Source organism: Nerophis ophidion, linkage group LG27 (genome assembly GCF_033978795.1).
Source record: "Nerophis ophidion isolate RoL-2023_Sa linkage group LG27, RoL_Noph_v1.0, whole genome shotgun sequence".
In the NCBI taxonomy this organism is placed as follows: Eukaryota; Metazoa; Chordata; class Actinopteri; order Syngnathiformes; family Syngnathidae; genus Nerophis; species Nerophis ophidion.
In genome coordinates this window covers 17487359-17507678 of record NC_084637.1, presented here as the reverse complement: position 1 = coordinate 17507678, position 20320 = coordinate 17487359, and the positions used below count along the sequence as shown (strand labels likewise).

The 20320-nt window shown below is 44.4% G+C and overlaps 6 non-coding genes across 6 annotated transcripts; 4 read left to right on the top strand and 2 right to left on the bottom strand.

Annotated features, from left to right (window-relative positions):
* The first annotated feature begins 291 nt into the window (after positions 1 to 291).
* On the top strand, positions 292 to 373 carry trnal-uag (transfer RNA leucine (anticodon UAG)). The gene has a single exon. It is a non-coding gene; the product is annotated as a tRNA-Leu (tRNA).
* Positions 374 to 4812: 4439 nt separating this feature from the next.
* On the bottom strand, positions 4813 to 4894 carry trnal-uag (transfer RNA leucine (anticodon UAG)). The gene has a single exon. It is a non-coding gene; the product is annotated as a tRNA-Leu (tRNA).
* Positions 4895 to 5032: 138 nt separating this feature from the next.
* trnad-guc (transfer RNA aspartic acid (anticodon GUC)) lies at positions 5033 to 5104 on the top strand. The gene has a single exon. It is a non-coding gene; the product is annotated as a tRNA-Asp (tRNA).
* A 1607-nt stretch (positions 5105 to 6711) lies between these two features.
* trnad-guc (transfer RNA aspartic acid (anticodon GUC)) lies at positions 6712 to 6783 on the top strand. The gene has a single exon. It is a non-coding gene; the product is annotated as a tRNA-Asp (tRNA).
* Positions 6784 to 16387: 9604 nt separating this feature from the next.
* trnad-guc (transfer RNA aspartic acid (anticodon GUC)) lies at positions 16388 to 16459 on the top strand. Its single transcript has one exon. It is a non-coding gene; the product is annotated as a tRNA-Asp (tRNA).
* Positions 16460 to 18597: 2138 nt separating this feature from the next.
* On the bottom strand, positions 18598 to 18679 carry trnal-uag (transfer RNA leucine (anticodon UAG)). Its single transcript has one exon. It is a non-coding gene; the product is annotated as a tRNA-Leu (tRNA).
* Between the last annotated feature and the right edge of the window lie 1641 nt (positions 18680 to 20320).

The window sequence follows — 20320 nt, the reverse complement described above, 5'->3', positions numbered from 1 at the left end:
CCACGCATCACAATTTTCAGAGAGGAATACTGTGGTCACAGCTCAACGTTGAACAATATGTTAACTAATGAAAATAAGAGGAACCAAAACAATCTGCCCGTCAGGGAATCGAACCCTGGTCTTCCGCATGACTGTCCACTATACTAACGAGGACTGCACCGGCCTGCGTTTTCTGAATAACAAACAACAATCCAGGCGTAGCCCTGCCACGCCACAACCACAGCAGTGCCATGTCATACGTTTGCCGACTCATAATGCCCAGAAATTGATTCTCTAAACCATATATGTGACGGTAGTGTGGCCAAGTGGTCTAAGGCACTGGACTTAGGCTCCGGTCTCTCAGGAGGTGTGGGTTCAAATCCCACCACTGCCATTTTTATTCCTGTAACGCATTTGTATCTTTCCTGACTAAAGCAGTAAGACCAAACTTGGTCCTCATTTGGAATGCTTTGGAAAACGGGCCAAAACATTATCTTTGGAGTTCTTTACGCTAGAAATGTGATCAAAAAGAAATCAACCAGGGCAGGGGTGAAGATGTGTGCAGCAGTCCAAATACAACACAAAATGAGTGACAGTGTAAATATGCCATGCTCTATCAACCTATGTCATTGTGTACGCATGCAAATTACAAAAGCTTTTGGTCTGACTTTTCCCACACAGTTTTAAGGATAAAGGATCAATTATTCAATAAAGCAAAGGACAGTTTTGTTTCATTGACTTGGTATGGCTAAAAGGTGCAACTGTATGTTTTTGTCAACCTGTCGTTTGAAGATCTGCGCCCCTACCTTTGACACCCAGGCCAGTTGTATTTTTTCCTGTATTCGGATCACACCACAGTGATAGCATGTATCGCTGGTCGGCACGGAGCGACTTGCAGGAGGGAGATGGCCTTTCTGGTGACATTGTGTGGAAACTCCAAACTCACCCTCAACACCGACTACACCAAGGAGTCAATAGAGGACATGAGAAAAGAACCTGTTTGCTCTTGTTAGAGTTGTATACTTTTTCACGTCCATATTCCTGCAGCAGTTCCCTAAGACACAAAAGTTCTCGCTCAAAGACTTCAACCAATGACCTTTGCAAACCACATTTCAGACTTTGTAAAACTGACATGGTATGGATGGGTGCTTCGTCCATCTGTCAAAAAAGCAGCCAGGAGGCAAGTGTCTAGGTAGGTCGTCAGCTCCCTGGTGGTCTAGTGAAGGGCATTCGGCGCTCTCACCGCCGCGGCCCGGGTTCGATTCCCGTTCAGGGAAGCACTGTCTGACCAGTCTGGGAGCAGTCAATTTCTAACTTATGTCCACAATTCTCATGTTTATGGTCATTGGTTGCAAGTCGTTAACATTGACATTTTCAAAAAAGTTAACCGATAATTTGTTCAACTGTTCTTCAGCGTGGAATTCTGAACAATGGGTGTTCTTATTATGTCGTGAAACCGAAGAGTATAAGTGGAACCTAGCGGATATCTTCCGCATAAAACACGCAAGGTAGCAGAGGATAGTTTCGACCTATCGACCTCTGGGTTATGGGTCCAGCACACTCCCGCTGCGCCACTCTGCTAACTGTTTTTGCAGTGCTGGCTTTATGGTGGAGTGGATTGAAATACAATCGCTAAATGTTTTCCTGGTGAGAAACTTGCTTGTTTTCTGAGACAAAAAGGATTTGTCCTTGTCAAATAGTACTAAGGCACCCTAAAGAACTGGACTTCCAACAGTTGAGGTACCGACAATGTGGACTTAAAAATGTTAAATGCCGACAAATTTGTCCATAAAAATACGTTCAAATGCCTTCTAATCTTTTACATACATTCTTGGTTTCAACTTATTCCGCAATACCAAACAAATCTCCCCATCAGTGAATCAAACCTTGGTCTCCCGCATGATAGGTAGAGACACTGTCCACTAAACTAACTGCGTATTCTAAAGAACCACCAACAATCCAGGCTTATCCCTGCCCTGCCACAACCACATCGGTGCCATGTCATACGTTTGCCGTCTCATAATTCCGATAAATTAATTCTCTACAACATTTATATGACGGTTGTGTAGCTGAGTCGTCTAAGGCGCTGGATACAGGCTCCAGTCTCTCAGAATGCGTGGTTTCAAGTCCCATCACTGTCATTTATATTCTTGTAACACACTTGTATCTTTCATTACCAAAGCAGTAAGACCAGGGTTGGTCCTCATTTAGAATGCTTTGGAAAACTTGTGGAAATCGGGCCAAAACATTAGCTTTGGAGTTCTTTACGCTAGGAATGTGATCAAAAAGAACACAACCAGGGGTGAGGATGTGTGCAGCAGTCCAAATACAACAGAAAATGAGTGACAGTGTAAATATGCCATGTTCTATCAACCTATATTAGCTATTAGCTATTGTGCTCAGGTTAGACTTTTTTTTAATCCATGCAAGGACAAAAATTCTTGTCTGAGGTGTTGACTCAGCCACAAATGTTATCTTTGTTTTGGCCCGCTGGTAGCCAAGGACTTTAGGGTTCTCGGCATGGATGGGATAACAGCACGCAGATGAGACAGAGACTTCAAGGAATCTCAACGAAAATAAGATGACAACACACAGACGAAGCAAGAGACAAGGCAAAATCACATTCCATCAAATACTATGCATCCTGGACCTGCTTTGCATAATATATGTGACCACTCCTTTTAGAGGCAGCCTCACAGATGTTGACAATGGAACTCTGAATAAAAAGTGGAACGCGGTAACTGGAGCTTAGAGCGTAGGGCGAGACTGTGACTAAGTGTGCAGTGCCCGCGTTCTCCTCATGAGCCCTGTTTAACTCTTTGCCTTCTTGGTTCCTTGCTTCTTGTCTGATTAATAAATGTCTTCAGTGTTTGAACCTGACAGTCACTGACTTTAATACACATTTTTCCTTTTCGAAAACTTGTTATGCATCCTGATTTCGAGGAATGCAACAAACGGTAGTAAAGTACTACCATATCTGTAGGACTGTGCAGTATCTCCAGGTCCACGCATCACAATTTTCAGAGAGGGATACTGTGGTCACTGCTCAAGGTTGAACAATATGTTAACTGATGAAAATAAGAGGAACCAAGAAAATCTGACCCGTCAGGAAATCGATTCCTGGTCTTCCATGTGACAGGTAGAGATGCTGTCCACTATACTAACGAGGAACGTGCAAATTTCCGTATTTTTTTAAAGAACAACCAACGATCCAGGCTTGTCCCTGCCACGCCACAACCACAGCGGTGCCATGTCATGCGTTTGCCGTCTCATAATGCCGATAGATTGTTCTCTAAAACACTCATGTGACGGTTTTGTGGCCGAGTGGTCTAAGGCGCTGGATTTATTCTCCAGTCTCTCAGAAGGCGTGGGTTAAAATCCCCCCACCGTCATTTATATTCTTGTTACACACTTGTATCTTTCCTGACCAAAGCAGTAAGACCAACCTTGGTCCTCATTTGGAATGCTTCGGAAAACTTGTGGAAATCAGGCCAAAACATTAACTTTGGAGTTCTTTACGCTAGGAATGTCTTCAAAAAGAACAAACTGGGGGTGAGGATGTGTGCAGCAGTCCAAATACAACACAACATAAGTGACAGTGTAAATATGCAATATTCTATCAACCTATATCATTTTGTACGTATGCAGAAAACAAAACCTATTGGTCTGAGTTCTCCCACACAGTTTTAAGGATGAAGGATCAATTATTCAATAAAGCAAAGAACAGTTTTGTTTCATTGACTTGGTATGGCTAAAAGCTGGACATGTATGTTTTTGTCAACCTGTCGTTTGGAGAGCTGCGCCCCTAACTTAGACACTCAGGCCAGACGTATTTTTTCCTGTATTCGGATCACACCACAGTGATAGCATGTATTGCTGGTCGGCACGGAGTGACTTGCAGGAGGGAGAAGACTTTTTTGGTGACAATCGAGGACATGAGAAAAAAACGTCGGTTTCGATCTTTTTAGAGTTGTATACTTTTTCTAAGTCCATATACCTGCAGCAGTTCCCTAAGATACAAAAGTTCCCGCTGGAACCTTTGCAATCCACATTTCAGACTTTGTACATCCGACATGGTGTGGGTCCTTCGTGCATCCGTCAAAAAAGCAGCCAGGAGGTAAGTGTCTAGATAGGTTGTCAGCTCCCTGGATGTCTAGTGGCTAGGTTTCGAGGCTCTCACTGCCATGGCCCGGGTTCGATTCCTGTTTAGGGAAGCACTGTATAACCAATCTGGGAGCAGTCAATTTGTGATTTATGTCCACAATTCTCGTGTTTATGCTCATTAGATGCAAATCATTATTATTGACATTTTCAAACAGGTAACCGGGAATTTGTTCAACTGTTCTTCAGCGTGGAAGTCTGAACAATTGGTGTTCTTATCATGTCGTGAAACCAAAGAGTGTAAGTCGAACAGAGCGGAAATCTTTCACATAAAACACGCAAGATAGCAGAGGATAGTTTCGATCTACCAACCTATGGGTTATGGGTCCAGAACGCTTCCGCTGCGCCACTCTGCTAACTGTATTATCAGTCCTAGCTTTATGGAGGTGTGGATTGAAATACCATCGCTTATGTTTTCCTGGTGAGAAACTTGCTTGTGCCCTGCGATGAGTTGGCGAATTGTCCAGGGTATACGCCGCCTTCCGCCCGATTGTAGCTGAGATAGGCGCCAGCGCCCCCCGCGACCCCAAAAGGGAATAAGCGGTAGAAAATGGATGGGATGGAAACTTGCTTGTTTTCTGAGACAAAAAGGATTTGTCCTTGTCAAATAGTACCAAGCTTGGTCTTACTGCTTTGGTCAGGAAAGATACAAGTGCGTTACAGGAATAGAAATGGCAGTGGTGGAATTTGAACCCACGCCTCCTGAGAGACTGGAACCTAATTCCAGCGCCTTAGACCACTCGGCCACACTACCGTCACGTATGTGGTGTAGATAATCAATTTATCGGCATTATGAGACGGCATACGTATGACATGGCACCGCTGTGGTTGTGGCGTGGCAGGGATACGCCTGGATCGTTGGTTGTTCTTTAGAAAACGAAGGACAGCGCAGTCCTCGTTAGTATAGTGGACAGTATCTCCGCCTGTCACGCGGAAGACCAGGGTTCGATTCCCTGACGGGGAGATTCTTTTGGTTCCTCTTGTTTTCATCAGTTAACATATTGTTCAACCTTGAGCAGTGACCACAGTATTCCTCTCTGAAAATTGTGATGCGTGGACCTGGAGATACTGCACAGTCCTACGGATATGGTAGTACTTTAATACCGTTTGTTGCAATCCTCGAAATGAGGATGCATAACAAGTTTTCAAAAAGGAAAAATTGTGTATTAGAGTTAGTGACTCAAATTCAGTATTGCGGATTAAGTTGAAACCAAGAATGTATGTAGAACATTAAAAGGCATTTGAACATATTTTTGCTGACAAATTTGTCGGCATTTAATCTTTTTAAATCCACAGTGTCGGTACCTCTACTGTTGGAAGTCCAGTTCTGTGGAAGAAACAAACGCCTCTACTTTGGGGTACCTTAGTAGTAATTGGAAAGGACAAATCCTTTTTGTCTCAGGAAACAAACAAGTTTCTCACCAGGAAAACATAAGCGATGGTATTTCAATCCACGCCTCCATAAAGCTAGGACCGCAAATAGAGTTAGCAGAGTGGCGCAGCGGGAGCGTGCTGGGCCCATAACCCAGAGGTCGATAGATCGAAACTATCCTCTGCTATCTTGTGTGTTTTATGTGAAAGATTTCCGCTCGGTTCCACTTACACTCTTCAGTTTCACGACATAATAAGAACACCCGTTGTTCAGACTTCCACGCTGAAGAACAGTTGAACAAATTTCCGGTTACCTTTTTTGAAAATGTCAATGTTAATGACTTGCAACCAATGAGCATAAACATGAGAATTGTTGACATAAGTTAAAAATTGACTGCTCCAAGTCTGGTTACAAAGTGTTTCCCTGACAGGGAATAGAACCCGGCCCGTGGCGGTGAGAGCGCCGAATCCTAGCCACTAGACCACCAGGGAGCTTACAATTTACCTAGACACTTGCCTCCTGCCTGCTTTTTTGACGGATGCACGAAGCACCCATACCATGTCAGTTGTACAAAGTCGGAAATGTGGTTTGCAAAGTTCATTGGTTGAAGTCATACATACATGTCCACCTTTTAGCCATACCAAGTCAATGAAACAAAACTTTCCTTTGCTTTTTTGAATAATTGATCCTTCATCCTTAAACCTGTGTGGGAAAAGTCAGACCAAAAGCCTTTGTAATCTGCATACGTACAAAATGACATAGGTTGATAAAACAATGCATATTTACACTGTCACTCATTTTGTGTTGTATTTGGACTGCTGCACACACTCTCACCCCTGCCCTGGTTGTGTTCTTTTTGATCACATTCCTAGTGTAAAGAACTCCAAAGCTAATGTTTTGGCCTGATTTCCACATGTTTTCCAAATGAGGTTTTACTGCTTTGGTCAGGAAAGATACAAGTGTGTTACAAGAATTTAAAAGACTGTGGTACGATTTGAACCCACGCCTCCTGAGAGACTGGAATTTAAATCTATCGCCTTAGACCCCTTGGCCACACAACTGTCAGTTACAAGTTTAAGAGAATCAATTTATCGGCATTATGAGACGGCAAACGTATGACATGGCACCGCTGTGGTTGTGGCGTGGCAGGGATAAGGCTGTATCGTTGGTTGTTCTTTAAAAATCAAAGGTTAGGGCAGTCCTCGTTAGTATAGTGGACAGTATATCCGCCTGTCACGCGGAAGACCAGGGTTCGATTCCCTGACGGGGAGATTTTTTTGGTTCCTCTTATTTTCATAAGTTAATATATTGTTCAACCTTGAGCAGTGACCACAGTATCCCTCTCTGAAAATTGTGATACGTGGACCTGGAGATACTGCACAGTCCTACAGATATGGTAGTACTTTACTACCGTTTGAGCATTCCTCGAAATGAGGATGCATAACAAGTTTTCCAAAAGGAAAAATTGTGTATTAGAGTCAGTGTCTCAAATTCAGTATTGCGGATTAAGCTGAAACCAAGAATGTATGTAAAATATTAGAAGGCATTTGAATGTATTTTTACTGACAATATGTCGGCATTTACTCTTTTTAAGTCCACAGTGTCGGCACCTCAATTGTTGGAAGTCCAGTTCTGCGGAAGAAACAAACGCACCTCAAAGCCTTGAGGGGAGTGAGTGGAAGTAGGAGGGCGGGCCTGTGGTTCACCTTCTCCCTACCGACAGCATGGAGCAAAAGAGTTCGCCTGCACCGCCCAAACTGCCCGTGAGTATGTTACTCCGTGTTTGTTGCCGGTTGCCACATAGAACCTTGTAGCGTTAAAATGTATGTGTTTTATGTTATCAGATTTGGCAAAGATCTGCCGGAACAAGCGCTAACGTTAGCTTAGCTAAGCTAAAGACGTTCAATTAACGTACTTTCGTTATCAAAACCAAACACTGATAATTAAGCAATATCACACCATGGAGTGCTGTTGTACTGTATATTAGCACGGGTGTGATGCGGCCTCCTCGTGCCTTTGACCGAATCACACCCGGCACGTCCAGGGTTTTCAGCCGCCTCTCATGTTTGATAGAAGGGGAGTGGGCAATAATGTTCTCAGATGTCTGACAGTGCAGCTATCAAGATGTATGCTACCATTTCTCCAGCCCTGTGAGGTGTGTTTTTTTTTCTAGGAATCTGAGGCTCCGTGAATGTGCCAACACAGTATTCACCAGCAATATCGCACTCCTCAGCCAGGGAGCACAAATTTAAGGCCAGAGGACTATAAAGTAAAACGAGATGGCAGACTCACAATCCCAACAGGTAATGGCAAGTTAATCAACATACATGTCACCATAATTGGCTTTCATATATGTAGCTTCATAGTACGTGTGCATTTTTAATGGTAGTGCATAGGCTGGGCCAGGTATGCTCCAGAAAATCTAATTTTAAACACAATCTCAGTATAAACTTATGAACCCTTATTCACCTTTTTTTTGATTAACAAAAAACATACAATTAGTTTTGTTCAAATGTTCTTAGGTACATTAATTCATCATAGCATGACATCATCTAATCCATGCATTATGAGCATTAAGATACCATGTTTTTAATTACAGGCAATTTCAATTGGAAGGAACTTTATGCAGAGAATGCTGCAAAGGCTGCAGGAAGTTCTGCAAAGTCAGCCTGTGGATTTGGACCATTTACATTTTGTTTTGGGTCATGACATGGGCAGTGGCGTCGCCAGACAGAATTCACTGGGGCACGTGCCCCAGTGTTGATCTGCAGTGCCCCAGTTAAATTTTCACCAATAAAAAAAAACGCTTCAGAGTTTCAAGTCTACATAACATAGACAACAGCGCACATACTACTTAGTATGGTAATTGATTGCTATTGTATTCACTCCACGTAACAATGAGCACATGGCTAATTAATATGGTAATTTATTCACGTGTGGATCGAGACTCCAGTTGAGAGAGAGAAAGAGGGGATGCGAATCACTGCTGAGGTAGGTAACGTTAGCCAACAACAATTTGTTAATTATATTATTTTGATTTCGATTTGACTCAAACTGTAACTCCTAGATGGATATCAGAAAGTTATTCGCCCACAGCAGGGAAGAAGCAGCGAGGAATGAGAGATGTAAGTGAAGTCCTAGCTAGCTAGGCAACATCATTGTCTTAAGTTGATGCTAAGTTAGCTAACGTTATTCCTTGTATCAAGACAAACATATTAATTTGCTGTACGAGCTGTCGGGGGAATTTCCAATGAACATGAAACATAATGTTGGTTATTGTCTGCTGGTTCTGCTCAGGACCTCTGCATCAATGATGATTTGGAGTAAGCATGTGTGAGTTGAGTGCTTCTCAAATGGTTTATCTTCAGGAAGAAAGACAGGTTTCCATATCATCAAGTCGTGAGCCAAATTTTTAAATCATTCAAATTCATTTCACAGAAAAATAGCCCAGTAGACTTGTCTTGTTAATCGATGTGACTTTGACTAAAATAATCTTGTTTTGTCACCAGAAAAATGGCTACAGCTAAAGCATGTGGTTTTGTTTCCAGAAAAAATAGTAACATTTCTGTATTTGTTTTCAGAAAGATGGCTGAAAATATCTGGTTTTGTTGCCCCATTTAGATCTTTTAAAAATATATTTCCATGTCTGTCCTGAGTCCTCCTCCAACTTGTTAGTCGGTTTGCCTTTTGCTAAAATACTCACTAATAGTCACTAGAAAAATGGCTAAAAATATCTGGTTTTGTTGCCACAATTAGATTTTTTTCTCCCTAAACTTTTTTTTTTTTTTTCGTGCACACATCTGACTGCGACTCACTGAAAATGACACACAATCCACTTTTATGTCACGACCCACCAGTTGGGAACCACTGGTCAACTGTATAACAGTTACTGTAATATTTCCATGTCTGTCCAGAGTGATTGACCACTTTGCAAAAATGAAAACGAGACGTCACAGTTTTACTTCTCAGAAAATTATTCACTGAACAGACACAACATTTGTTCATTTATTCTACTACTGTGGCTTTATTGTTTTGTGTATATTTTATAGTTTTGTGTATTTGAAATAGGATTAGCCACATTGCCATAAATGGAAATTAAATAATATAAAAGAACCCAGAGATGTAGGGGTGATTTATTTTTTGTTTACTTTTGTAGATGTTAAATTTGCAGATGATTACTGCAATATATATTTCAAGGAGATTCATTGCTCTTCCTTTTTGCTTTTACCAGTAGCAGTTTAGAAGTCTGGAGTAAAAAAGTGCACAAGTAAGTCAAATGCATTAGTTAATTTCAGGTGGTTAATCAAAGATCCATACAACATAATCTGATATGATTTAATAGTTTAAAGCACTATTTATGTATTTTTTATGATAATACTGGCCAGGTGTGCCCCTGTACAGTATTAGGTCTAGTGACGCCCCTGGTCTGAAGGACTGTTCTGTGTTGGTGGGAGATTAAAACAATCATCTCTCTGTCACAAAGTGAAGCATCCAGTTATCTTACCAAACAACAGTCACATATCTAAGCTGATTGTGTCCCACTACCACGGCAAGATATGCCATCAAAGTCGAAGCCAGACACAAATGGAGCTTAGGAGCAATGTATTCTGGATCATTGGTGGGAGCAAGCTGGTTGCTAAATTGATAAGCACCTGTGTGCTTTGCAGGAAGCTTCGACGGCCGACAGAGAGTCAGCGGATTGCTGAACTCCCTAAAGAACGTCTTGAAGCCTCAGCACCTTTGACGTACAGCGGCATGGACTGTTTTGGACCGTTTATTGTAATATATATATATATATATATATATATATATATATATATGCTTATTCAGATGTATTTCACATTAATGATCAATTAAACAAAATCTGTTTGAAAATTAATATAGACTTATGACTCTATGGTTGTTGCAGAATTCTTTCTCCGGCACCCGCAATGAATGTAGTTACCAATATGATTGATTACCAAATGATTTTGAACAAAACTGAATTTCGTATGAGTCCATGTTCGATTAGTGCACGTGTAGATTACTTGGTGGTGCTTATGGCAGGTGGCCTGCCGACACCTTGTTGGGCCCTTGGCTGCCTTGGTGGAGAAGGAGATCCACTCAAACAGTCCGGCTCTGTCTCTCTTTGGGGTGTGTGGCTCTGTCCATTGGGCAGACTGTGCATTGGCATGTGCGCTCTGGCCGCGATGGGGAAGGCTGAGGGGGAGTTGGAGTTGTTGGTACTGAAATCCAGGCCCTCGGCTTGCTTCAAGGCCTCCTCGCCGTTTGGTACTCCTGACAACTCCTTCCACAGCTGCTGGAGGTCCGATGGACACCTTAGTCGTTCTCGTCATCATTGGCAAGGTGTTTTCTCTTCTCTGAGGTTCCTCCCAGTCAGGTCTCTGAAACAGGTCTGGGATCCGACTTTAACCCTGACCCTCTCGGTGGGTGGGAGGGAATCTGGAGTGGCGGCCTGTCATCCTCGAATCTGCACAGAGGAACTGACACACAAATTTTGCATCTTTTTCATTTTATAATTACCTTTTTGGTCTCACGCTGATTCCTCCTTCCGTTGACACTAATGTCCTGAGAAGGGCCGATCTGTATGTAGCTCACAGGGTGAAAATGTCAAAAGTACAAAAACAGTTGTATTCAGAGATATTCAAATGATCATTAACGCTAATGGCAACTTATCAATCAAATTCAATTTGGTCTGTGCACAAATTTTTGACAATTTGTTTTTTATGTTCTGGTTCATCTTTTTCAACATTACCTTGGGACTGAGGATGAACCTATTTTCTAGTCCGAGAGCCTTTTCGACCAAGGCTTAATGAGTTTTTATTTTTAAATGGTTGCCATTGTTTAACCTAATCTTATTGGGGAAACCATGTCGGGCTAACAAGCTGAGCAAACTTAGCGCCCTTGGAAGCGGAAGGAGGTAGGAGGAGACTAATAGTTTATTTATTTAAAACAAGTGGTTCATTTCATTTAAAACAATTGAGAAAATGTAATTTTTTATTTACTAAAAAAGATGTGTTCATAAGTTTAAAAATGTAAACATGATTTATGCTTTGTTTGTGGAAATATGGTACGAGGGCATTTGTATTTTGTCCATCTTCATAGTTTTCACGGTGTCAAAATTGTGAGGAGAGAATTAAAGTTGCACCAGTCGAAGCTCTCTGAATCTTGTGTCATTACTCCAGTGGGCCGCAATAGACTGATTTCCACAAGTTTTCCAAAGCATTCCTAATGAGGACTAAGCTTGGTCTTATTGCTTTGGTCAGGAAAGTGGCAAGAGTGGGATTTTGAACCCATGTCTCCTAAGAGATTAGAGCCTAAATCCAGCACCTCAGACCACTCAGCCACACAACCGTCATATAGATGTTTTAGCAAATCAATTTATCGCCATTATGAGACGGCAAACGTATGACATGGCACCGCTTTGGTTGTGGCGTGGCAGGGATAAGCGTGGATCATTGCTTGTTATTTAAAAAATGGAAGACAGTGCAGTCCTCGTTAGTATAGTGGACAGTATCTCTGCCTGTCACAAGGAAGGCAAGGGTTCGATTCCCTGATGGGGAGATTGTTTTGGTTCCTCTTATTTTAATCAGTTAACATATTGTTCAACCTTGAGCAGTGACCACAGTATCCCTCTCTGAAAATTGTGATGCGTCGACCTGGAGATACTTCACAGTCCTACAGATATGGTAGTACTTTATTACCGTTTGAGCATTCCTCGAAATCAGGATGCATAACAAGTTTTCAAAAAGGAAAAATTGTGTATTAGTCAGTGACTCAAATTCAGTATTGCGGATTAAGTTGAAACCAAGAATGTATGTAAAAGATTAGAAGGCATTTGAATGTATTTTTTACTGACAAATTTGTCGGCATTTAATCTTTTTAACTCCACAGTGTCGGTACCTCAACTGTTGGAAGTCCAGTTCTGCAGAAGAAACAAACACCTCTACTTTGGGGTGCCTTAGTACTATTTGACAAGGACAAATTCTTTTTGTCTCAGAAAACAAGCAAGTTTCTCACCAGGAAAACATAAGCGATGGTATTTCAATCCACGCCTCCATAAAGCTAGGACTGCAAATACAGTTAGCAGAGTGGCGCAGCAAAATCCATGCAGATGAGGAACCAGGAGGCATGCATTGCCCTGCAGGACTGCTTTGAGACTACAGACTAGGAAGTACTCTGTAAGCCCCACGGGACAGATATCGACAGCATCACAGACTGCATCACAGATTACTTCAATTTCTGTGAGGACTCCATCATCCCTACAAAAACTGTCCATTGCTACCCAAATAACAATCTCTGGATCACCAGCTAGCTAAAGGTGCTGCTGAATAAAAAGAAGCTAGCCATCAGATGCGGTGACCGGGATGAGTTGAGGACGATACAGTGGCAGCTTAAAGTCCAGCTGCAAGAAGGGAAAGATGCCTACAGGAGGAAGCTAGAGGCTAAACTCCAGCAGAACAACATTCGTGATGTGTGGAAAGGCATGAAAGCCATCACAGACTTTAACAACAAAGCCAAACTGCTGGATAGGGGTGCAAACAGAGCTAACGAGCTGAATTTGTTCTTCAACAGATTTAGCAATGCACCCCTTACTGGCCCACCCCCCCACTACTCCTGTCTTCACACTTCCCCTGAACATCTCTACACAAATTCCTTCTCTGATATCTGCCAGTGTTGTTCCCCCCAACCCCACTGAGAAAACCAGCCCGGTGTGCCTGACACCAGGACATGTGAGACGACAGCTGGAGAGAGTCAATCCAGCCAAGTCAGCAGGCCCTGACCGAGTCAAGCCTTGGGTACTGAAGACTTGTGCTGCTCAGCTGACTATGATCCTCCATTTCATCTTCAACCTGAGTCTGAAGCTAGAACGGATACCATTGCTATGGAAAACATCCTGCATATTGCCGGTGCCCAAGAAACCCCTCCCATCGGGCTTGAACGACTTCAGACCTGTTACCCTGTCGTCCCAGGTCATGAAGGTCCTCGAAAGACTTCTTCTGGAACAGCTGAGACCCCTGGTGGCTCCTTCCCTGGATCCTCTACAGTTTGCATATCAGCCCCATGTAGGAGTGGATGATGCTGTTATCTACCTGCAGCATCGTGCTCACTCTCACCTGGATGGTGGGAAGGGCACTGTGAGGATCATGTTCTTTGACTTCTCCAGTGCCTTTTTACACTATTCAGCCAATTCTGATGAGTGACAAGTTGATCAGGATGGGTGTCAGTTCATCCATTTTCTCCTGGATAACTGATTACTTGTCTGACAGGCCCCAGTTTGTGGGACTGGGGAGCTCCCTATCGGATACTGTGGTCAGTGGTGTAGGTGCTCCACAGGGGGCTGTCCTGTCTCCTTTCCTGTTCACCCTGTACACCTCAGACTTCCAGTACAGTTCCAGGTTCTGCCACCTGCAGAAATATTCTGACGACTGTGCTGTGGTCGGATGTGTCAGAGAGGGACAGGAATTGGAGTATAGGACACTGATTGCTGACTTTGTGGAGTGGTCTCAGGCGAACCATTGTGAATTATATTTATATAGCGCTTTTCTCTAGTGACTCAAAGCGCTTTTACATAGTGAAACCCAATATCTAAGTTACATTTAAACCAGTGTGGGTGGCACTGGGAGCAGGTGGGTAAAGTGTCTTGCCCAAGGAGCCAACGGCAGTGACTAGGATGGCGGAAGCAGGAATCGAACCTGCAACCCTCAAGTTGCTGGCACGGCCGCTCTACCAACCGAGCTATGCCGCCTGATCTAGTCCTTAACGTGGACAAGACCAAGGAGCTGTTCATCGACTTCAGGAAGAGTATGACCCCGGTGGAGCCCATCAAGATCCAGGGCCGGGAGGTGGCAGTGGTAGGGAAATATAAGTACCTGGGAGATCATTTGAACAGCAGACTGGACTGGAAGGACAACTGCAATGCTGTTTACAAGAAGGTAATGAGCAGACTATTTTCCCTGAGGAAGCTTAGGTCCTTTAATGTGTGCAGCAAGCTGTTGGAGATCTTCTATCAGTCTGTTGCAGCCAGCGCCCTGCACTTCGCTGTGGTTTGTTGGGGGAGCAGCACCAGCAAAATGGACTCAAATCGGATGGATAAACTCATCCGGAAAGCCGGCCAAACTATTGGCTCGCAGTTGGAGGCGTTTGTATCAGTGAGGGACAGGAGGACACTGGACAAACTGCTGGCCATCATGGACAATCCTGCCCACCCACTCCACCAGACAATTGAGGGACAGCGGAGTTCATACTCCAACAGGCTCCTTCAGCTTCCTTCCCGCACTGTGCGATTCAAGAACTCCTTCATTCCACACTCCATCCAGCTGTATAATCACTCCCCATACAGCAACAGATAATATCCGTCTATTACCTGACACCTTCTATGTCAGCTACTTCTCTTTGTTTTTAATGTCTATATTCTATTTTCTGCTGGACTTACTCTCTTTTTTATGCTGGGGCTGCCAAATATACTGTGATAGTGTACATAGCAATTGGTATATATTGTATATGTGTTATAAACATATTATATCTGTATATATAATACACTGTACACATATTTAGTATATATTGTATATATTCACAGATATGTTATATTTTACATTGCTATACCTAGTCTATTTATACCTGCATTGTCCTTTCCATCCTTACACTTTCCATCATTGTAACTAAGCTACTGTGTTGATTAATTTCCCTTGGGGATCATTAAAATTTGTCTAAGTCTAAGTCTAAGTCTGAGCGTGCTGGGCCCATAACCCAGAGGTCGATAGATTGAAACTATCCTCTGCAAGCTTGCGTGTTTTATGTGAAAGATATCCGCTAAGTTCCACTTACACTCTTTGGTTTCACGACATGATAAGAAAACCCATTGTTCACACTTCCATGCTGAAGAACAGTTGAACAAATTTCCGGTTACCATTTTTGAAAATGTCAATGTTAATGATTTGCATCCAATGAGCATAAACATGTACAAAGTCTGAAATGTGGTTTGCAAAGGTCATTGGTTGAAGTCTTTGAGCGAGAACTTTTTTGTCTTAGGGAATTGCTTCAGGAATATGGACGTGAAAAAGTATACAACTCTAACAAGAGCAAACAAAGGTTCTTTTTTCATGTCCTCTATTGACTCCTTGGTGTAGTCCGCGTTGAGGGTGAGATTGGAGTTTCCACACAATGTCACCAGAAAGGCTATTTCCCTCTGCAAGTTGCTCCGTGCCGACCAGCGATACATGCTCTCACTGTGGTGTGATCCGAATACAGGAAAAAATACGACTGACTTGAGTGTCTAAGGTAGTGGCGCAGATCTTCAAACGACAGGTTGACAAAAACATACATGTCCACCTTTTAGCCATACCAAGTCAATGAAACAAAACTTCCCTTTGCTTTATTGAATAATTGATCCTTCATCCTTAAAACTGTGTGGGAAAAGTCAGACCAAAAGCCTTTGTAATCTGCATACGTACAAAATGACATAGGTTGATAGAACAATGCATATTTACACTGTCACTCATTTTGTTGTTTATTTGGACTGCTGCACACTTCCTCACCCCTGCCCTGGTTGTGTTCTTTTTGATCACATTCCTAGTGTAAAGAACTCCAAAGACCTCAAAAAATGAGGTCTTACTGCTTTGGTCAGGAAAGATACAAGTGTGTTACAAGAATTTAAAAGACTGGTGGGATTTGAACCCACGCCTCCTGAGAGACTGGCCCTTAAATCTAGCGCCTTAGACCCCTTGGCCACACAACTGACATTTACAAGTTTAAGAGAATCAATTTATCGGCATTATGAGACGGCAAACGTATGACATGGCACCGCTGTGGTTGTGGTGTGGCAGGGATAAGCCTGGATCATTATTTGTTCTTTAAAAATCGTAGGTTAGCGCGTCCTCGTTAGTATAGTGGACAGTATCTCCGCCTGTCACGCGGAAGACCAGGGTTCGATTCCCTGACGGGGAGATTCTTTTGGTTCCTCTTATTTTCATCAGTTAATATATTGTTCAACCTTGAGCAGTGACCACAGTATCCCTCTCTGAAAATTGTGACGCGTGGACCTGGATATACTGCACAGTCCTACAGATATGGTAGTACACTACTACTGTTTGTTGCATTCCTCGAAATCAGGATGCATAAAAAGTTTTCAAAAACAGTGTCTTTACCTCGACTGTTGGAAGTCCAGTTCTGCGGAAGAAACAAACGCCTCTACTTTGGGGTGCCTTAGTAGTAATTGACAAGGACAAATCCTTTTTGTCTCAGGAAACAAACAAGTATCTAACCAGGAAAACATAAGCGATGGTATTTCAATCAACCCCTTCATAAAGCTAGGACTGCAAATAGAGTTAGCAGAGTGGGGCAGCGGTAGCGTGCTGGGCCCATAACCCAGAGGCCGATAGATCGAAACTATCCTCTGCTATCTTGCGTGTTTTATGTGAAAGATTTCCGCTCGGTTCCACTTACACTCTTTAGTTTCATGACATGATAAGAACACCCATTGTTCAGATTTCCACGCTGAAGAACAGTTGAACAAATTCCCGGTTACCTTTTTTGAAAATGTCAATGTTAATGATTTGCATCTAATGAGCATAAACATAAGAATTGTGGACATAAAGCACAATTTGACTGCTCCCAGACTGGTTAGACAGTGCTTCCCTGACCGGGAATCCAACCCGGGCCGCGGCGATGAGAGCGCTGAATCCTATCCACTAGACCACCAGGGAGCTGACAATCGACCTCGACACTTTCTTCCTGGCTGCTTTTTTGACGGATGCACGAAGCACCCATACCATGTCAGTTTTACAAAGTCTGAAATGTGGTTTGCAAAAGTCATTGGTTGGAATCTTTGAGCGAGAACTTTTGTGTCTTAGGGAACTACTGCAGGAATATGGACGTGGAAAAAGTACACAACTCTAACAAGAGCGAACAGGGGTTCTTTTCTCATGTCCTCTATTGACTCCTTGGTGTAGGGTGAGGTTGGAGTTTCCACACAAGGTCACCAAAAAGGCTATATCCCTCTGCAAGTCACTCCCTGTCGACCAGCGATACATGCTATCACTGTGGTGTGATCCGAATACAGGAAAACATACAATTGACTTGAGTGTCTAAGGTAGGGGCGCAGATCTTCAAACGACAGGTTTACAAAAACATACATGTCCACCTTATAGCCATACCAAGTCAATGAAACAAAACTTTCCTTTGATTTATTGAATAATTGATCCTTCATACTTAAAACTGTGTGGGAAAAGTCAGACCAAAAGCCTTTATAATCTGCATACGTACAAAATGACATAGGTTGATAGGACACAGCATATTTACACTATCACTCTTTTTGTGTTGTATTGGGACTGCTGCACACATCCTCACCCCTGCCCTGGTGGGTTCTTTTTGATCACATTCCTAGCGTAAAGAACTCCAAATTAATGTTTTGGCCTGATTTCCACAAGTTTTCCAAAGCATCCCAAATGAGGACCAAGCTTGGTCTTACTGCTTTAGTCAGGAAAGATACAAGTGCGTTACAGGAATAGAAAAGGTTGTGGAGGGATTTGAACGCCCGAGTCCTGAGAGACTGTAGCCTAAGCCCAGCGCCTTAGACCACTCGGCCACACTACCGTCATACATACTGTTTAGAGAATCAATTTATCGGCATTATGAGAAGGCAAACGTATGACATGGCACCGCTGTGGTTGTGGCGTGGCAGGGATACGCCTGGATCGTTGGTTGTTATTTAGAAAACGCAGGATGGTGCAGTCCTCGTTAGTATAGTGGACAGTATCTCCGCCTGTCACGCGGAAGACCAGGGTTTGATTCCCTGACGGGGATGTTGTTTTGGTTCCAAAAGCCTTTGTAATCTGCATACGTACAAAATGACATAGGTTGATAGAACACGGCATATTTACACTGTCACTCATTTTGTGTTGTATTTGGACTGCTGCACACATCCTCACCCCTGCCCTTGTTGTGTTCTTTTTGATCACATTCCTAACGTAAAGAACTCCAAAACTGATGTTTTGGCCTGATTTCCACAGGTTTTCCAAATGAGAATCAAGTTTGGTCTTACTGTTTTAGTCAGGAAAGATACAAGTGCATTACAGAAATAGAAATGGCAGTGGTGGGATTTGAACCCACGCCTCCTGAGAGACTGGAACCTAAATCCAGCGCCTTAGACCACTCGGCCACACTACCTTCCTTCATAAGGTTTAAAGAATCAATTTATCGGCATTATGAGACGGCAAACGTATGACATGGCACCGCTGTGGTTGTGGCGTGGCAGAGATACGCCTCGATCGTTGGTTGTTGTTTAGAAAACGCAGGATAGCGCAGTCCTCGTTAGTATAGTGGACAGTATCTCCACCTGGTTGTGTTCTTTTTGATCACATTCCTAGCGTAAAGAACTCCAAAACTAAATGTTTTGGCCTGATTTCCACAAGTTTTCCAAAGCATTCCAAATGAGGACCAAGCTTGGTCTTACTGCTTCAGTCAGGAAAGATACGCGTGGAGGGCCGAGGTGGGCAACCCGGGAACGGCCATTTCCGTGACTGACTCCTTTGGCGTGGCGGACGACCATGTTGAGACCACAACTGTGGCCGACGAGGCAGGCGTGGCGGACAGCCACGTAGTGGCCACAACCGTGGCCGACAAGGATGTCAGCATCCCTGGCGTGGTGGACGCCCACGTAGCAGCCACATCCATGGCCGACAAGGAGGCGGACGCGTCGTCGTCGTGGCAGGCGATGAAGTTCGGCGTGGCGACAGCGTTGGCGCTTGGCGTGGACTTGGGCCTGGCGGTCGACTTGGGCCTGGGCCTGGCGGGCGACGTGGAGCTGCCACTGGCGGCGCTTGGCGACGTGGAGCTGCCACTGGCGGCGCTTGGCGACGTGGAGCTGCCACTGGCGGCGCTTGTCGACGTGGAGCTGCCACTGGCGGCGCTTGGCGACGTGGAGCTGCCACTGGCGGCGCTTGGCGACGTGGAGCTGCCACTGGCGGCGCTTGGCGACGTGGAGCTGCCACTGGCGGCGCTTGGCGACGTGGAGCTGCCACTGGCGGCGCTTGGCGACGTGGAGCTGCCACTGGCGGCGCTTGGCGACGTGGAGCTGCCACTGGCGGCGCTTGGCGACGTGGAGCTGGACGTGGACTTGGTCTTGGAGCTGGACGTGGACTTGGTCTTGGAGCTGGGCGTGGACTTGGTCTTGGAGCTGGGCGTGGACTTGGTCTTGGAGCTGGGCGTGGACTTGGTCTTGGAGCTGGGCGTGGACTTGGTCTTGGAGCTGGGCGTGGACTTGGTCTTGGAGCTGGGCGTGGACTTGGTCTTGGAGCTGGGCGTGGACTTGGTCTTGGAGCTGGGCGTGGACTTGGTCTTGGAGCTGGGCGTGGACTTGGTCTTGGAGCTGGGCGTGGACTTGGTCTTGGAGCTGGGCGTGGACTTGGTCTTGGAGCTGGGCGTGGACTTGGTCTTGGAGCTGGGCGTGGACTTGGTCTTGGAGCTGGGCGTGGACTTGGTCTTGGAGCTGGGCGTGGACTTGGTCTTGGAGCTGGGCGTGGACTTGGTCTTGGAGCTGGGCGTGGACTTGGTCTTGGAGCTGGGCGTGGACTTGGTCTTGGAGCTGGGCGTGGACTTGATCTTGGAGCTGGACGTGGACTTGATCTTGGAGCTGGACGTGGACTTGATCTTGGAGCTGGACGTGGCCTTGATCTTGGAGCTGGACGTGGACTTGATCTTGGAGCTGGACGTGGACTTGATCTTGGAGCTGGACGTGGACTTGATCTTGGAGCTGGACGTGGACTTGATCTTGGAGCTGGACGTGGACTTGATCTTGGAGCTGGACGT